Genomic DNA, 20,133 nt, shown 5'->3' on the forward strand with positions numbered 1-20,133 from the left:
ATGTTGATGAAAGTATGTCATAATCCAATCTAGTAATCAACCAATCCAATTGTACCGGAGGCCCAATTTTTTAATATTATCGTAAATGTGCAAAAAAAGTTTTTAGAACATATTATAAAGCTTAGCTTTCCTATGATGTGTAATTAATCTGACCAACATAGAACTTACATCCATGTTTGCAAACCTTAAACTAATAATGAAAACACAAAACTTACCATCAATATCAACAGTCTTTAGTGCCTTTTGCATTTCCGAATCACTTATAAAAATCTTCAAGGTGTGATGGATCATTGGCAGATCATTCACATAAATTTTACCACTTTGAATTTTGCTAAAAATTTTACAGGCCTTCTGAAGTGCTAAATACACACGACAAAACGGTTAATTAATTCAAACGAATAATTATCGTCAACCCCGCTACACTCTCTCCCAATGAAAAAAACAACAATGATCAGTAAAGGAAGAAAGAGGAGCAAGTCTTTGTGTTCTAATTCTTTGCTTTAAAATCAATCTCATGATTTCTTTAGGTATGTCTAGAGTTAATGACCTCCAAGTCTACAAGTTTCCTAAACAACTCTCAGAAACTGAGAAAAGTCATGCAAAGCTCACATAGCAAAGGCAGTCACCATTTTCCCTGGGAATGTTTAAATCCTTCTTCCATGCTCCCATATCACTTGGTACATATCTCAGACAAAGCTATTGGTATTGTGATTGCTTGCATGTCAATATCCCTCACTCAACTATCAGGCTCTAGGGGGCAAGATTTTTCATTCTTCAAGTGCCAGTGTCTACTTCAGAACAGATCCTCAAAAAATGTCTGTTGAATTAAACTGAATTTAGTTCAGTGGGTACTACCCTTAGTTTTCAGAAAAAGAGGTGCTAGATGACAGTGCTAAATACCAGAGAAAGACTAACATATTGATAACAATGTGTTTTTTTTAATGTTTACTTATTCTTGAGAGAGAGAGAGAAACAGAGTGCAAGCTGGGGAGGGGCAGAGAGAGAGCGGGAGACACAGAGTCTGAAGCAGGCTCCAGGCTCTGAGCTGTCAGAACAACCTATGTGAGGCTCGAACCCATGAACTGCAAAATCATGACCAGGGCCGAAGTTGGACGCTTAACCGACTGAGCCACCCAGGCGCCCCACGATGGCTTTAATAACAGGAGTTTTAGTAGAGTATTAGGGGTGGAAACCAGGTTTCAGTGAAATAGGAAGTAAATAAATAATTAAGGAAACCAACTCTTTCAAGAAGCTTCTTTGAAAAACATAGAGTATAATATTGACACAGTCCCTGAGGAAGCATAAGAAAATTCAATGAAAGAAAATTAAGAGTGAAGGGATTAGTGACATGAAAGGGACTCTTCTCCAATGAGAAAATAGGGAAGGCTATGGATGTTGTTTACAATCCTAACAGTTCTCCTCATGAGGAAAACTTTTTTTCCTTTTTTTCTGTATCTATATGAGATGATGGATATTAATTAAACTTACTGTGGTAATCATCTCACAACATATGTAAGTCAAGTCATTATGCTATACACCTTAAACTTACACAGTGCTACATCTTAATTATATCCCAATAAAACTGGAGGATAAAAGATGTCTGGGGCACATGGGTGAGTCAGTTGATTAAGCATCCAACTGCAGCTCAGGTCATAATCTCGTGGTTCGTGAGTTCAAGCCCCACATTGGGCTGTGTGCTGACAGCTCAGAGCCTGGAGCCTGCTTACGATTCTGTGTCTCCCTCTCTCTCTGCCCCTCCCCTGCTCACGTTCTGTCTGTCTGTCTCTCTCTCTCAAACATAAATAAACATTAAAAATTAAAAAAAAAAAGGAAAAGATGCCTAACATAGGGGCACCTGGCTGGCTCAGTTAGTAGAACACGCAACTTCTGATCTCAGGGTTGTGAGTTTAAGGCCCACGTTGAGCACAGAGATTACTTATGAAAAAAAAAAAATAAAAAGATGCCTAATATGATGATCAGAAAGGAAAAATATGCTAAATGACTCCATAAATATAAAGGAGAGGCCCAAGATACGGGAGAGTTCAGTGTCAAGAAGTGAAGGGGGAAAAAAAAAGAAGTGAAGGGTACTATGTACCAAGAACTAAGTCCTAGTAAAATCAGTGACTCTAGTGCTTACTAATATATTCATTGGATGTAATATTCACACTTTTTTCCCAAAATATTTTAACTAAAATAAGCACATATGTTACATTTTGCCTATCAATATAACAGAAGATATTTCTAAAAAAAGACATTTATGAATCCTTATTTTACCTAGTTTGCTTATGCTTACTCACAGACTACAGCATTTGTCACATCATGTAATATTAGTTGATATCATATGCCATTAGGAGTAAAGAAAGCGACACTAATCACTGAAACAATTTCTAAAATGTACACAATCAGGTAATTTATTCAAGAAGTTCTAGAATCTATTATTACCGCTTAATTCTTGTGAGTGTAAGTGTCCTTGAGGTACTTCATTATATGATGTCTTGCAGAGGCTAGAAACCATTTCCCTTTTCCTGTCAAAGAAACAGCCACATTAGAAAGCAGCACAAAAACGAAACAAAACACCACACACACAAAATATTTATGCCATTTTTCCATTAAAATATTAGCAAACCTATCAACAGTTTGAGATTCTCCAGTCTCTTACTCCATAAAAACCTTTGTTAAAAGACCATCCAAGTGATAGTGAATTATATACTCTTCATCCCAGAATTCCCACCTTGCTTCTTTTAGACATCTCTCTATGGAGCAGAATTTACCCTGGTCAGTAAGCAGTGCCCATGATTCACTATCCTTTGGCTGTCGTCCAATTTTTGCTACTCTTAATTCAAGTCACAGCAAATTTTATAGAAAGTTATTATAGAAAGGAAAAACAAGAGTATCTTTAAATAGCAAAGAATCCCAGATTCCACAACCTGTCAGTAAAAATTTTTTGAAAAGATGATTTATCTAATCACCTAACATGTAAATAACTCAAATCATAGAATGTTAGTGTTAGAAGAAATCTCAAGGGTCCGTCTAGTACAAGATTCTTGTACAGATGTGGAGACTGAGGCCCAGAGATATAAAGTGAATTGTACAAGAGCCTAAGCTAGCAAGTGAGGTCAATAAGGACCCAACGTTAAGTTTTTGAATTCCACATACAGTGATCTTAGCTCTACGCCACCCTCCCTAGAGCATAGTCTTAGTTTGCACAAACTATTTTGCATACTTTATGTGGAAATGATAGATGATTCTGAAAAGAAAAACCCAAATCTTAATGCAACATTTAAGGGGAAAAAAAAAAAACAACAACAATGATTTAAATACCGAATAATTGAGGAAGATGTACAAAGGGGTGATAAAGTCTTGTGAACACTGTACTGATTCGGAAACTTGAGTGAAGACCTTTCTTTCTTAGTCATCTTCTCCTTCAACAGCTTCACTGAGGAAGAGGCAATCTAGAGCCAAATGCAGGAATGTTGGTGCCTGAGATCACACTGGTAAACCAGCATTACTGGAAAATAAACCTCTTAAAAAGATAGCTAATCATATCTGGGTTCCTCACTGATGTAAAATTGCTTTTTGTAATGGAATTAGAGTTTACATACACTAAAATTTTAAATAAACTATAGAATTTTTTTTGCAGAGTCATGTTTTTCTAAGTATGCAACTAAACCACCTTATTAATGTCGTGTCAATTTAAAATAGTGGATTTCACAAAGCAGGGCAAATCTATGGTATAGTGAAGAGAAGACCACCAGATTCTAGGCTACATATATGGGCTTTGACTAGATGAGCAAAATAATGTGGAGAATCAACACAGTTATTCAAATAACACAGGTACTTATGCTTTAAATCATCCTCATGACTGAGAAAATTATCCACTTAACATGTATATGCATAAGCATGATTCAAAAGTGGCAAGTAGCTGGGTAGACAGAAAAGCATCACTTTAGAAAATGAGGACTGTAATAATAGGTGTCTTCAATTTTACGTGGAGCCTAGAACCTTGTTTACATGGAGTCTAGGCCCCTTTTGAAGCACAGAAGTATGCAGAGTAAAATCTGTCTTTGTCTCAGCTCCAGGCTGGAAAAAAAAGAGAGAGAGAGAGAAGAAAGAGTACTCCTCTGGATTAGTTATAGTGATAGATCTACCCACACAAGTACAGAACTCAAATCTACACTAAATATGTGGGGTAGGAGAATAGAAACCAAAAAAGTCATTTAAAGTTGTCCCATGTTCATCACATCTCTGAAGTGCAGTGCAGAAGAGAATTCAAATTCTCTTGGAGGAGAATACTCTAGATCCAGACTCACGTGAGATTCCCACAGATTTAGATCAACAATATATGAGAAAATAAACAAAAAGTACAAAGCACCCAAGGACATAAGTTAATGAGTAAGAAGCAGACAAAGCAATAAACAGAAGATTTAGATCCACCAGGGACTTTATATTATATTTATCAGGTATCAGTCTTGAAACAACTAAAGAACATGACCAAAAAACACGACATAAGGCAGATTATAAGAAGAACCAAATGGGGGTTCCAGGGTGGCTCAGTCGGTTGAGCGTCTGACTTCGGCTCGGGTCATGATCTGGCGGTTTGTGAGTTCAAGCCCCGCGTCAGGCTCTGTGCGCAAAGCTCAAAGCCTGGAGCCTGCTTCAGATTCTGTGTCTCCCTCTCTCTCTGCCTCTCCCCTGCTCATGCTCTGTCTCTCTCTGTCTCTCAAAAATAAATAAATGTTAAAAAAAAAATTCTTTTTAAAAAGAAGAACCAGGGGCGCCTGGGTGGCTCAGTTGGTTGAACGTCCGACTTCGGCTCAGGTCATGATCTCGCGGTCCATGAGTTCCAGCCCCGCATCGGGCCCTGTGCTGACTGACAGCTCAGAGCCTGGAGCCTGTTTCAGATTCTGTGTCTCCCTCTCTCTCTGACCCTCCCCCGTTCATGCTCTGTCTCGCTCTGTCTCAAAAATAAATAAACGTTAAAAAAAAATTTTTTTTAATTAAAAAAAAAGAAGAACCAAATAAAGTTTCTAGAGGTAAAAAATATAAGCACTGAAATTAAATTCTCAATAGACAATTTAAACTAGAGATTATATTCAGCTGGAGAAAGATAAACGAGAAAGCAGATGGGAGAAATTACCCAGATGAGATAGACAGTATATCTAAGTACATCATATAGTGAATGAAGCAGGCTGAATGGTGGCCCCAAAAAGATAGGTCCATGTCCTAATCCTTGGAACCTGTATATGTGACTTTATTTGGATAAAAGGTCTGTGGAGAGGGAACAAAGTTAAGGATCTCAAGATGAGATATACAATGAAGTGTTTATAAAAATGGAAGGAGACTTGAGATATAAACACAGGGGAGAAGACCATATATAGAGCAAGATGGGGGCCAAGATTAAAGTTATGCTGCCACAGCCAAGGAATGCTCAGGGTCACTGTTACAACAGCAGAAGTGTTAACAGAGAGTATAGTAATAAAAATAAAGATCTAATGGAGAAGGAAGGGGAAAATGTCATATTCTTCTGAATGGGTTCCTTGTTACATTTTTTGTAAAAAAAAAAAAAAAAAAAAAAAAGAAGAAGGAGGAGGAGGAGGAGGAAGAAAAAGAGGAGGAACAGGGGAAGGAAGAGAAAGAAGAAGAAATATTTAAGATTGTGACATTTCAGGGGTACCTAGGTGGCTCAGTAGGTTAAGTGTCTGCACAAATTTCAGTTAAGGTCATGATCTCATGGTCATGAGATCAAGTCCACGTCAGGCTCCAGGCTGGGTGTGGAGCCTGCTTAGGATTCTCTCTCTCCCTTTTCCTCTGCCCCTCTGCCCCTTTCCCCTGCTCACACTCTCTCTCTCTTCTCAAAAAAAAAATGATTTTGATTGATGTGACATTTCAATACTTGGACTAAAATGTGATGGAATGTTTGAAAGCTAAAAACAATGCTCAAAAGTAAAACATTTTCAGATCATATGTACCTCAGTTCTTTCAGTATGCAACTGTACTTGTAAACTTTTCTTTCTTCTGAACTTTTTCTCTCCTGAAAAATCAGAGGATTTCTCTTCTCCACAGAGGAATATTGATGTTTCATACCTAAATTGCACAGAAAATTGGAATAATTCCTGAGTTGCTTTTTTTCTTACTTTTTCTTTTTTTCATCTTTTACCTATAGAAAATTTCAAGCATATACAAAAGTAGACAGACTAATGTGATGATTGGGGCGACTGGGTGGGTCAGTCGGTTAAGTGACTTTGGTTCAGATCATGATCTCATGGTTCATGGGTTGGAGCCCCGCATTGGGCTCTGTGCTGACAGTTCAGGGTCTGGAGCCTGCTTCAGATTCTGTGTCTCCCTCTCTCTCTGTCCCTCCCCCACTCATGCTCTGTCTCTGTCTCTCAAAAATAAATAGACGTGAAAAAGAATAATGTGACAATCTTCCCATGTACCCATCACCCAGCTTCAATAATAGGCAATCCTATTTCAGCTATATCCCTACTCCAGTTTCTTATTATTTTGAAGCAAATTCCAACATCATATTATTTCATGAGTGAAAATTTTAATATTAATTTCTACAAGGTGCTTTTTCTTTTATTTTTGAAAAAAAAAATTTAATGTTTATTTGTGAGAGAGGCAGCGCACAAGCAGAGGAAGGGCAGAGAGAGAGAGAGAGAGAGAGAGAGAAAGAGAGACAGAATCCGAAGCAGGCCCCAGGCTCCCAACGCAGGGCTCGAACTCACAAACTGCGAGATCATGACCTGAGCAGAAGTCAGACGCTTAATAAGCCACCCAGGTGCCCCAAGGTGTTTTTTCTTTTAAAAAACCACATTTAAAACACAATTATGACACCCTAAAAGTTAACAATAATTTCTTAGTATCATCAAACATGGTCAGTGTTCAAATTTCCAATTGTTTCATAAATGTCAAAATTTATTAACACTCTGCGTAAGGATTCAGTAAGGTCACCATTACAGTTTGTTGATTGATGTGTCTTTTAGATCTCTTTTTTTTATCTATAGGCTCTTTTTCCAAGTCTTTTATCATCCTCATTATCACTATTGCCAGGCAATTTGTACTATAGATTTTCCAGTCTGGATTTTGCTAATTATATCACCATGGTTGTAGAATTTTAAAGACTTGATCAGATTAACTTCAACAGATTAAGTGTTGAACCACTAAACTGTACACCTAAAACTAGTACTATACTATATGTTAACTGGAATTCAAATTAAAACTTAAAAAAGATAGCCAGGTGATTTTAACGTGTAGATAAATTTGATAGTCACTATGCAAACCACAGGCTTGTTCCTATTCAGAACTCCCATCAATTGGTCTATAACTCAGTATTTTATAAGAAATACCTTATTCTTCCTTATAAAGGAACTAAAAGCAAAACTAAAAGCTCTTTAGCAGAAGTGGCTCCTTTTTAGAGTAACCTGCTATACAAGGGCTACTTAAGTAATACAAAGGACAATGATAGGATTGAATCTATAACATCTTCAGATGAATTTGGCCCCAAGCAAAATTGTGATGTAGAGGTAATTTTTATCATGCACCTACCTCAACTGCCCTTCCTTAGCAGGTACCTTGCCCTTTTGACTCTCTATCCCTTTAAATCTAATCCCATGAATTCCTGCCCTGAGAGTGCCATTACCTTGCTCTTAGCCCCCCTGAATCTGCCCTATTATTAGTCTCCTCTGCAGTCCTCCACTCACAAAGGGAATGACTTTAACTCTTTTGATTACGACCCAGAGTATAAAATACATTTCTATTGAGATGTAGTACACATATACAAAGAGAGAGAACTGAAGTAATTTCACAAAATAATACTTATTATGTGAAAAACACTCTAGTGTCTTCAATATTATTCAAATTTCTTTTTAAACAAAATACCAGTTAGTGACCTCCTAAGTTGATTTTATAACACACAAGTGAGTCATAATCTAGAATCTACTGCTACTTTATATCACCCATCCTCTCCCCATATATCTCCATTGAGATCTTCATATTTCTGGAATAATTATGATTTCCACATTACTACATGATTTTTCAAATCCTTTATTATTTTTCTAAAGTATAAGTGTGTTTATGTTATGAGCTGCCTCAAACATTTTACAGAATTGGGATGACTTACTATAAATAATGAATAAGTGAAAACATTTGTTCTGTATCCTATTCTCCTAGGGCATTGTGTCTCCCAGGTAACCTAGTTTATACAGTGCTAATGAAAGAATGTAAAGGAACACTTCCACCATCTCCCATTCCTTCCTAGGTGACAAGTTTTATTGCGATGTTCTAGAAATAATTATTTTGCCTTTTGTCACTGAACATAAAGGAATAGTGGGATTCTCCATGAGATTATCACCAGATTTGTCAGCAGGAACCTTGCAGGCCAGAAGGCAGTGGTATGGTATATTTAAAATCCTGGGGGCAAAAAAAACCAAAAACAAAAACTTGCCAACCAAGAGTACTCTACTCCCCAAAGCTGTCCTACAGAACCGAAAGACAGATAGTTTCCAGACGACAAAAAAAAAAAAAAAAAAAAGGCTAAAGGAGTTCATCACACTAGATAGACTGACCTTATAAGAAATGTTAAAGTGGGGGTGCCGAGGTGGCTCAGTCGGTTGAACGTCCACCTTCAGCTCAGGTCACGATCGCATAGCTCGTGAGTTCGAGCCCCATGTCAGGTTCTGTGCTCAAAGCTCAGAGCCTGGAGCCTGCTTCAGATTCTGTGTCTCCCTCTCTCTCTGCCCTTCCCTTGCTCACACTGTCTCTCTCTCTCTCTCAAAAATAATAAATAAACATTAAAAAAGAAAAAAGAAATGTTAAAGGGAGTTCTTCAAGCTAAAATGAAAGGATGCTAATTAGTAACATGAAAACAAATGAAAGTGTAAATCTCACTGGTAGAGGTAAACATATAGTTAAATTCAGAATACTGAAATCTTGTAATGGTGGAAGGTAAATCACATATAACTCTCACATAAAGGTTAAAAGATAAATGTATTAAAAACAACAATAATCTGTTAATGGATACACAAATATAAAAAGATGTAAGTGGTGACATCAAAAACAAAATGAGAGTGAGGTGTTAAAATGCTGAACTTTTGTATACATTTGAAGTTAAGTTGTTACCAGTTTAAAATAGGCTTATAAGATGTTTTAAATTTTTTTTTTTTAACGTTTATTTATTTTTGAGACAGAGAGAGACAGAGCATGAATGTGAGTGTCAGAGAGAGGGAGACACAGAATCTGAAACAGGCTCCAGGCTCTGAGCTGTCAGCACAGAGCCCGACGCGGGGCTCAAACTCACGGACCGCGAGATCATGACCTGAGCCGAAGTCGGACGCTTAACCGACTGAGCCACCCAGGCGCCCCAATGTTTTATATAAGCCTTATGGTAACCACAAAGCAGAAACCTACAGTAAATATACAAAAGATAAAAAGAAAGGAATCAAAGTATATCACTAGAAGGGCACCTGGCTGGCTCAGTCAGTGGAACATGTGATTCTTGATCTCGAGGTTGTAAGTTTGAGCCCCACATTGGTTGTAAAGATTACTTAAAAGTTAAAAAATATAATTTTAAGTATATCACTAGAGAAAATCATCAAATCACAAAGGGAGAGAGTAAGAGGAAGAAAGGAACAAAGAAAACAAGCAACCAAGCCAGAAAACAAGCAACAAAATGGCAACAGTAAGTCCATACCTATCAATAATCACCTTCAATGTAAATGGACTAAATTCTCCAATCAAAAGACAGAGTGGCTGAATAGATTAAAAGAAAAAAAAAAAAAGACCCAAATATCTGCTGCCTCCTAGAGACTCCCTGTAGCTTTAAGGACACTTATAGACTGAAAGTGAAGGGATGGAAAAAGATATTCCATGAAAATGGAAACCAAAAGAGGGCAAATCTAGCTATAGTCATATTAGACAAAATAAATTTCAATAAATATTTTTTGTTTTTTGCTTTTTTAATTTTTTTAATGTTTGTTTATTTTTGAGAGAAAGAGACACACAGAGAGTGAGCGGGGGAGGGGCAGAGACAGAGGGAGACACTGAATCCAAAGCAGGCTCCAGGCTCTGAGCTGTCAGCACAGAGAGCAACACGGGGCTCAAACCCATGAACCATGGGATCATGGCCTGAGCGAACGTCAGTCACTTAACCAACTGAGCCACCCAGGCACCCCTCAATACGTGTTTTTTTTTTAATGTTTATTTTTGAGAGAGAGAGACAGAGCATGATTGAGGGAGGGGCAGAGAGAGAGAGGGAGACACAGAATCTGAATCTGAGCTGTCAGCACAGAACCCCATGTGGAGCTCCAATTCACGAACCGTGAGAGCATGAACTGAGCTGAAGTTGGACGCTTAACTGACTGAGCCACCCAGGTGCTCCCATCAATGGATGTTGTTTTTTTTTTAATGTTTATTTATTTTTGAGAGAGACAGAGACAGAATGCAAGTGGGTTAGGGGCAGAAAGACAGGGAGACACAGAACCCGAAGCAGACTCCAGGCTCTGAGCTGTCAGTACAGAGCCTGATGTGGGGCTCAAACCCACGAGCTGTGAGATCATGACCTGAGCCAAAGTCGGACGCTCAACCGACTGAGCCACTCATGTGTCCCTCAATGTATGTTTTTAAGCCAAAAATTACAACAAGAGACAAACAAGAATCATTACATAATGATAAAGGGGTGAATTAATCAAGAGGATATAGCAATTGCAGTGTTTATGTATCCAATATTAGAGCATCTAAACATATAAAACAAATACTAACAGATCTGAAGGGAGAAATAGACAGCAATGCAGCAATAGTAAGGGACACTTAAATACCCCCACTTTCAACAGTAGATAGACTAACTAGAGAAAAATGAAGGAGAACATTGAACTTCAACTATACTGGAAACCAAATGGACCTAACAGACATATAGAGAGCATTCTATCCAACAGCAGCAGCATATACATTCTCCTCAAGCACACATGCAACATTCTCCAGGATAGATAATTTGTTAGGCCACCAAACAAGTCTTTAAAATCTTAAGAAGACTGAAATCATATCAAACATCTTCTGTGACCACAAAGGTATAAAACAAGAAATCAATTACAAGAAAAAAAATGAAAAAAATGACATATGTAGCGATTAAACAATATGTTCCTGAACAACCAATTGGTCAAAGAGAAAATCAAAAGGGAAATAAAAAATACCTGGAGACAAAGTAAATGAAAACACAGTATACCAAAACTTATTGGATGCAGCAAAAGCTGTTCTAAGAAAAATGTTTATAGAGATAAACACCTACATAAAGAAAAAAGAGGGGCACCTGGGTGGCTCAGTTGGTTGAGAGTCCGATCGGCTCAGGTCATGATCTCACATGACAGCTGATAGCACAGAGCCTGGAGCCTGCTTTGGATTCTGTGTCTCCCTCTCTCTCTGCCCCTCCCCCACTCACACTCTGTCTCTGTGTCTCAAAAATGGATAAACGTTAAAAAATAAAACTTAAAAAAAAGAAAAAAGAAAGATCTCGAATAAACAACTTAATTTTATACCTCAAGGAACTGGAAGGGAAAAAGGAACTAAGCCCAAAGTTAATAGAAGGAAGGAAATAACAAAGCTCAGAAATATAGACTAAAAAGACAATAGAAAAGATAAAAGAAGCTAAGAGTTTGTCTTTTGAAAAAATAATCAAAATTGACAAATCTTACTAGACTAAGAAAAAAAGAAAAGTCTCAAATAAAATCAGAAATAAAGAGGAGACATTCAACTGATAACAGAAATACTAAAGCTCATAAGAAATTACTATGAACAATTATATGCCAACAAATTAGATAACCTAAAAGAAATTTATAAATTTCTAGAAACATACAAGACTGAATCATGAAGACATAGAAAATGTGAACAGACCAATTATTAGTAAGGAGATTGAATCAGTAATCAAAGACCTCCCAACAAAGTCCAAGATGGCTTCACTGGTGATTTCTACTAAACATTTAAGAATTAACACCAATCCTTCTCAAACTCTTCCCAAAAACTGAAGAGGAGGGAACACTTCCAAACTTGTTTTATGAGGCCAACACTACGGGTAACAAAACCAGACAAGGACACTACAAGAAAAGAAATCTGCCGTCCAATATCCCTGATAAACATAGATGCAAAAATTCTCAACGCAATATTTCAATAGTACATTATATTAGTACAATATTATTACAATACAATATTAATACTAATTAGTACAATACAATACTAATATTGTACAGTATTAGTACAATATGCTAATATTTCAATTGTACATTAAGAGGATCATAGACCATGATCTAGTGGGATTTACTTCTGGAATTCAAGGATGGTTCAACATAGGCAAAAAGGTAAATGTGATACCCCACAATATAGGGAAAAACCCATTCTTCTTCTGTGTTTCTCCTTTACTCCTCCATGACTACCACACTCACAACACTTCTGACACCAGATGTGTGAGGTATTCTTCCCCACCACCAAGCAATTCTCTGCCACACCAACTGGGTGTGGCACCAACTGGGTCCTACAATTTACCTCAATTCTAACACTATCTACCTGGATATACTGTCAGATTCCACAGGTTAAGGGATCAGTCCCACAAGACTGCTCCCACCCCACTTGTGCCAATCACAACTCCAGATTGTGACCTGTGCTTCGGACTCATCACCTATAAATGAGAGGCTCCCAAAAGACCCTCCTTGGATTTGATTAATTTGCTAGAAGAGCTCACAGAACTTAGAAAAATAGTTACATATGTTTACCAGTTTATTTTTTAAAATATGATAAAAGATACAGGTGAATAGCCAGATGAAGGGATACATAGGGCAATGTCTGGCAGGATCTTAGCACAGGAGCTTCTGTCCCCAAGGATTTGGGAGGACATCAGCCTCCTGGTATGTGGATGTGTTTACCAACCTGGAAGATCTCTGAATAGGCCTATACTATTGAGATTTTTATGGAGGCTTATTCATGTAGGTAGGATCAATTATTAATTCCATTTCCAGTCCCCTTCCCCTCTCTGGAGAACTTCTAGGTTGGTGAACACATCCACAGACTAGGAGGGTGACACATCCCAACCCCATGGGGACAGAAGCTCCTGTGCTTGGGACCCTCCCAAACCTCACCCAATGAATATCTTCATGTGACTATTCTTCTGTATACTCAGTCATGTCCTTTAATAAACTGCTGAACATAAATGTGTCCCTGAGTTCTGTGAGATGCTCTAGCAATTAATTAAACCTGAGTAGGGGTCATGGGGACCTCTGATTTGTACCCAAGTCAAACAGATTACAAAATCAATAGACAAAAATCAGTTGTATTTCTATACACTAACAAGAAACTATCAGAAAGATAAATTAAGAAAACAATCCCATTTACAATAGCATCAAAAAACAAAATACTTAGAAACAGATTTAACCAAGGAGGTGAAAGATGAGTACACTGAAAACCATAAAACATTAATGAAAAACACTGAAGAAGACACAAATAAATGGCAGGATGTTTTGTGTTTGTGGACTGGAAGAATTAATATTTTTAAAATGTCTTATACTACCCAAAGTGATTTATATATTAAATGCAATTCCTGTCCAAATTCCACTGGCATTTTTTGCACAGAAGTAGAATAAATAATCCTAAAATTTGTATAGAATCACAAGAGACCTCAAAGAGCTAAAGCAATTTTGAAAAGGAAATAGTAACACTTGTAGAACATAGTAAGCTCTTCGACATTGGACAATAATGTTTTGGATTTGACACAAAAAGCAAAGGCAACAAAAGCAAAATTAACAAGCGGGACTACATCAAACTAAAAAGTTTCTGGACAGCAAAGGAAACCATCAGCAAAATGAAAAGGGAATCTATAGAATGGGAGAAAATATTTGCAAACCATATATCTGATGAGTCAATATTCAAATATACAAGGAATTCATACAACTCAATAACATAAATAATCCAATTTTAAAAGGACTTGAATAGACATTTTTCCAAAAAAAGACATACAAATGGCCGACAGGTATATGAAATGGCTCACAATCGCTCATCATCAGGGAAATGCAAATCAAAACCATAATGACGTATCATCTCATACCTGCTAGAATAGCTGTTTTCAAGGAGGCAAGAAACGAGTATTGGCAAGAATGTGGAGGAAAGGAAACACTTGTGCACTGCTGGTGGGAATGTAAATTGGTGCAGCCACTATGGAAAACAATGTGGAGTTTCCTCAAAAAATTAAAAATATAACTACAATATGATCCTGCAATTCCATTTCTGGCTATATATCTGAAGGCAATGAAAACACTCTCAAAGAGATATCTGCACTCCTATATTCATCACAGCATTATTCACAACAGCCAAGGTATGGAAACAATATAAATGTCAATCAACAGATAAATGGCTAAAGATGTGTCATCACACACACACACACACACACACACACACACACACACACACACACACAGGAATACTACCCAGCCATGCAACATGGATGGACCTTGAGGGCATCATGTGAAGTAAAACAGGTCAGACATAGAAAGGCAAATACTGGACGATCTTATATATATGTGGACTCTAAAAAAGCCAAATTCATAGAAACAGAGAGTAGAAGGGTGGTTTCCAGGGATGGAGGTGGGGGAAATAAGAAAAGAGAGAGGCTGGTAAAAGGGTAGAAACTTTCAGTTAAAAGATAAATAAGGTCTGTGGGCCTAATGTATAACATGGCTATAGTTGATAACACTATATTGCACAATGGAAATTTGCTAAGAGAGTAGAACCTAAGTGTTCTCACCAACATAGTAAGTAAATAAGGTAAACATGTGAAATGAGTAAAAGGTGGTAATCATTTCACAATGTAAACATATATTAAATCTTCACATTGTAGACTTAAATACATTATTTTGTCAAAAAAGACAAACTTGCAGGCATATGGATAATTGCTCTGCTGTAACTAGAAGCCCATGGTGGCTTATAGGCTTCCACATAGCTGTGAGAGAAATGAGAAAAAAAATGAAAAGAATGGCTACCTAGGAGTTAAAACTATACCAAAAGAAAGGCCACAAATATGCATGATCCTCCACACTTAGTACCTTATGAGAACACAGGAGCTACATTTTTGGTTCTCTCAAGCTTGCAGCAGTATAATTCCATTAAGTGAGTTCAGAGTTTAACTTACCTTTTTTTGTGCTCTAGCCTCAAACCCCTAATTTCATGTGAAATTGTCTTCTGTGTCATTTGAGAAAACTTGATGTCTTTCTTGTTGTCAATATGTCTCGATGGCAAGTTGGTTGCAAGAGAATTACAGCCTTCATCTGATAAATCGCTATTTTCTTCTGCCTGGGGAGTAACCAAGAGCCACAGTCAACCATGTTCTCTTTGCACAGGTAAGTTCAGTATGACCTTCTGGGTCAAATAATTCATTGTAGATAAATATTTTCTCTAAAGTGATGCTACCAGACAGAATTTTGTTGAAAAGGATTTAATTATCAGTGCATTAGTTCACATTAGGTACATGTTCTAAATGTCACCAACTATCCTTAGTGCATTATGTAGCTATAAAATGCCCAGCATTCGTGAACATAGCTAACGGTTGTGGAATCTAGTTCTTAAGGCATCTTTAAACTTACTTCATTAAATTAAAAACTCTTCTCCATGAACATAAGGGAAGGGAAGTGAAAATAATATAAAAACAGGGAGGGGGACGAAACATAAGAGACTCTTAAATATGGAGAACAAACAGAGGGTTACTGGAGGGGTTGTGGGAGGGGAGATGGGTTAAATGGGTAAGGGGCATTAAGGAGTCTCCTCCTGAAATCACTATTGCACTATATGCTAACTAACTTGGATGCAAATTAAAAATATATAAAGTAAAATTTAAAAAAATAATTAAAAAGAAATAAAAACTCTTCTCTACATCCACTATCAAGAGGATGAGAAGACAAGCCACAGACTGAGAGTAAATACTTAGAAAAGACATATCTGATAATGGGCTTTACTCAAAGTACTGTTATTCTGTATATTCAAAAATATATACAAAGAACTCTTAACAATAAGAAAAAGCACAACCCAACTTAAAAATGGGCAAAAGATCTTAACAAAGAAGACGTGCAGATGGCAAACAAGCAAATGAAAAGATCATTTGCTCAACATCATGTCAATAGGAAAGTGCAAATTAAAACATCAAGATACCACTACACATCTGTTAAAATGGCCAAATCCAAAATACTGACAAAACCAAATGCTGGCAAGGATGTGGAGCAAGAGGAACTCTTATTCATTGCTGGTGGGAATGCAAAATGGTACAACCACTTTGAAAGACAGTACTAAACATACTTATACCATATTTTGCAGCAATTACACCTTACTGGTATTTACCAAAGGAGTAGAAAACATATACCCACACAAAAACCTGCACACAGACGTTTAAAACAGCTTTATTCAGAATTGCCAGAACTTGGGGAAAAAAACAGTGCCCTTCAGCAGATGAATGGCAGTAGACTCAGTACATGAACTGTGGTACATCTAGAAAATGGAATACTATCTGGCACTAAAAAGAAAGGAACTATCAAGCCATGAAAAGACATGGAGGAAACTTAAATACATATTGCTAAGTAAAATAAGCCCATCTGCAAAGGCTACATACTATATGATTCCAACTATATGACATTCTGAATAGGTTAAACTATGAAGACTACAGAGACCAGCGGTAGTCAGTGGAGGAGGGAGAAAATGAATAAGCAGAGCACAGAAGATACATAGGGCAGTGAAACTATTCTATATACTATAATAATGGCTACATGTCACTATACATTTGTCCAAACTCACAGAGTGCACAATACTGAATCAACCCCAATGTAAAGTATGGACTTTGGGTGATAAAGATATGTCCGTGTAGGTTTATTGATTGTAACAAATGTACCACGGTGGTGTAGGATGTTGATAGCGGAGGAGGCTGCACATGTATAGAGGCAGGGAGTATATGGGAACTCCCCACTCAACTTTGCTGTGAATCTAAAACTGCTCTAAAAAATAAAAGTCTATCGAGAAAAAAAATAAAGCAGCTATATTTCTTCTAAACAGACACCTCCCCCTCCAAAAAAGAACTAGGGCCTACGAGCAATGAACATGTTTAGAAAAAGAGGAATGAAGTGAGAAATATACTCTTTTGAAATGCGGCTGTTTGCAGGTCATCTGGGTAGCTCAGTGGGTTAAGCATCCAGCTCTTGGTTTCAGCTTAGGACATGATCTCACAGTTCATGAGTTCGAGCCCTGCATCGGGCTCTTTGCTGACAGTGCAGAGCCTGCTTGGGATTCTCTCTCTCCTTCTCTCTCTCCGCCCCTCCACTGTTCATCCTCACTTTCTCTCTCTCTCTCTCTCTCAAAAATAAAGAAACTTAAAAAAAAAAAAAAAAACATGGCTGCTTGCTTAAAACAACTGGACTGCATCTAGCTGATCAAAGGTATATTAGTTTTTAACCCCTGAACAAATTACAAAGGCCATGTATAAAGCAGATCACTAAGGGAGTTTAGAGAATCTCTATTTCTACACAAAATGTAAATTAAGGGAACTATTTCAGTGACTTTTAGGGTCTGCATACATTCATCTTACAACAGAGGCACACCTTTAACAACCTGCTTCAAAAAGGCAATCTGATTTGCTGCCCTAATATTTATTAGGAATGATGAAAAGTTTCCTAGAGATGTTGAGAAAAATGACTCAAAACAGAAACCAGGAAAATAAAAGGAGGAAGATCTAAAAAGACAGAGAGGCACAAAAACCTGTTATCAAAGACCAGATGAACAGAAGCAGTCAAATAGTGAACAGAAACTTTGATGATACAGAAAAGGAAGAAAATAATCTCTGAAATTCTGTGGTTAAAGGTGAACTGTCTGTGAAGTATAAACTACACAGTCTAAGGAAGACAAACTGGTATGATATATTAATGCTGTTAATTATTTTAACTTTTAAGAATCAGCTCTTCCAAATCAGCTCATGAGGATACAATCAACTAAGTATTAGGTATAAAAAAGTGGAACAGGTTAATAGACATATCACACTTCTTGGTACTTAGCAAGAAGCCTTGAAATTTTTTTTTTTTTTTTTTTTTTTTTTTGCAGGGGTGGGGGGGCGCCTGAGTGGCTCCGTTGGTTAAACATCTGACTTTTGTTTTTAATTTTTTTAATGTTTATTTATTTTTGAGAGAAAAAGAGACACAGATGAGTGGGAGAGAGGCAGAGAGAGAGGAAGACACAGAATCCAAAGCAGGCTCCAGGCTCTGAGCTGTCAGCACATAGCCCGTCGTGGGGCTTGAACCCAAGAACCATGAGATCATGATCTGAACCAAAGATGGATGCTTAACCGACTGAGCTGCCCAGGTGCCCCTAACTTTTGATTTCAGCTCAGGTCATGATCTCACAGTTTGTGAGATCCAGCCTCACACCACGCTGTCTGCTGACAGCACAGAGCCTGCTTGGGATCCTCTCTCTACTTCTCTCTGCCCCTCTCCCACTCATGTTCTCTCTAGTGCACATGTGCTCTCTCTCAAAATAAATCAATAAACGTTAAAAAAATTTTTTTTTAATTTCTTTCGGATTACAGTATAGGTACATGTCATATGGTAGCACCAGATCCATTGAAAGCGTATATTTAAAAGGTTAAGACTCTCAGTTGACAATGTTGAATTTTTCCTGAGCCTTGTGCTCCTGGAAAACAGTGAAGATTAAAGGAATCCCTTCACCCTTTTGTGTTCTGAAAAATGGCTTGCTGCAAGGAATCACCCTTTTCCCCCATAAGCTTTAGATAAAACTCACAGATGCCACCCTTGTTTACCTATGTCAAGGCCAAATATCTTCAAAATTCCTTTTCTTTGCTCTACGAAATGATTTGCTAAACTGTTTTAACCCCACTGATTAATTAGAACAAAAGGATTATTAGCCAAAATGTGGTTAAGCTTTCCTCCTTCCTCCAGGCCCCTAAAATATTCTCTGATCTGTTTATCTCATCATGCCACTCTTTCATCCCACTTCCCCCAATCCAGTTCCTAGCCTTGTTGACTCCTCTCCATGAAAGAAAAGCCATTTTTGCCTAGCCCTTGAGCTCCTTGAAGATCTTATGGTCACAGCCTTCCCTCTCCTATTTCAATAAATAGTCCCTTTCCTCCCTTGGAATAATCCTTTCGAATAAAGTCTCTCCTTACTAAGTCCGGGTTTGTTTTTTGTTTGACACAATACTGGCCAATGGATAAGAACATCTCCTGAATCACAGGGGAGAAGGCTAGAGACACTTGGTATCTTTTAGATTACCTTCTGGTTAGACTCCCACATCATTAATTATGTTACCTACAACCATTTATGTAGGTTTAAATCCTTTATTCTCCTAAAAAATTATCCCAGTCCCCTACCCCGCAAAATACTCTCAACATACACCACAGACCTCTTGATATTGCTGGGATGAAAGTTCATTATATGCCCACTAAAAGAACTCAAAACTCACCTTAGTTATTAAAAGATCCTATAATTATATTGCTCTATGAATCTGCTTACTGATTATGGGTGTGAGATAAATATAAACTAATTTTTTAATGTAAACTATTTTTAAAGAAGAAGAAGAAGAAGCAGCAGCAGCAGCAGCAGCAGCCTTTAGGAACTATTTTTGAAAAAAATACCTGGCAGAATAAAGGTACTTTACTTTCCATTTTTCAGTTTAGAGATAAATTCGGCCCTTGAGGACTCAAAGGTCTTGATGAACAAGTATGAATGAGCACAAAAGGATTTCCTGCCAAAAAAAAAAAAAAAGATAAGAAAAAAATCATATGCCTGCTTAAGAGACTTAATTACATTTACCTACCTGGTTATCCCTGTAATGTAACACAGTATAATACCAAATAGATATTCCCCAAGCCATATATGTGTACAAAAACTAGAAAAAGCAGTTAGTAGATTGTAATTCGCAGGAGATCACACTGTACCTTAATTTTACCTTTTGTGGTATAAGAAGTAGAGAAATCCAAAACAAATGACATAAAAGGCAGAGAAATCCAGTTATATTTATTTATTCAAATAAACCCAGAGAAACAGAACTACTAACATAGCAGCAATTCCCAATGTTATTTAATGCTTACTATATACTAGACATTATGATGAACACTT

The 20,133-nt window shown here is 37.3% G+C and overlaps 1 pseudogene; it reads right to left on the minus strand.

The window, feature by feature from the left end:
• Positions 1-19,756, minus strand: part of LOC144615316 (EF-hand calcium-binding domain-containing protein 13-like) — a 98,920-nt pseudogene extending 79,164 nt beyond the window's left edge.
• Positions 19,757-20,133: the final 377 nt, after the last annotated feature.

Source organism: Panthera onca, assembly GCF_046562875.1.
Source record: "Panthera onca isolate mPanOnc1 chromosome E1 unlocalized genomic scaffold, mPanOnc1 haplotype 2 h2.Chr16_ul_11, whole genome shotgun sequence".
Lineage (NCBI taxonomy): Eukaryota > Metazoa > Chordata > Mammalia > Carnivora > Felidae > Panthera > Panthera onca.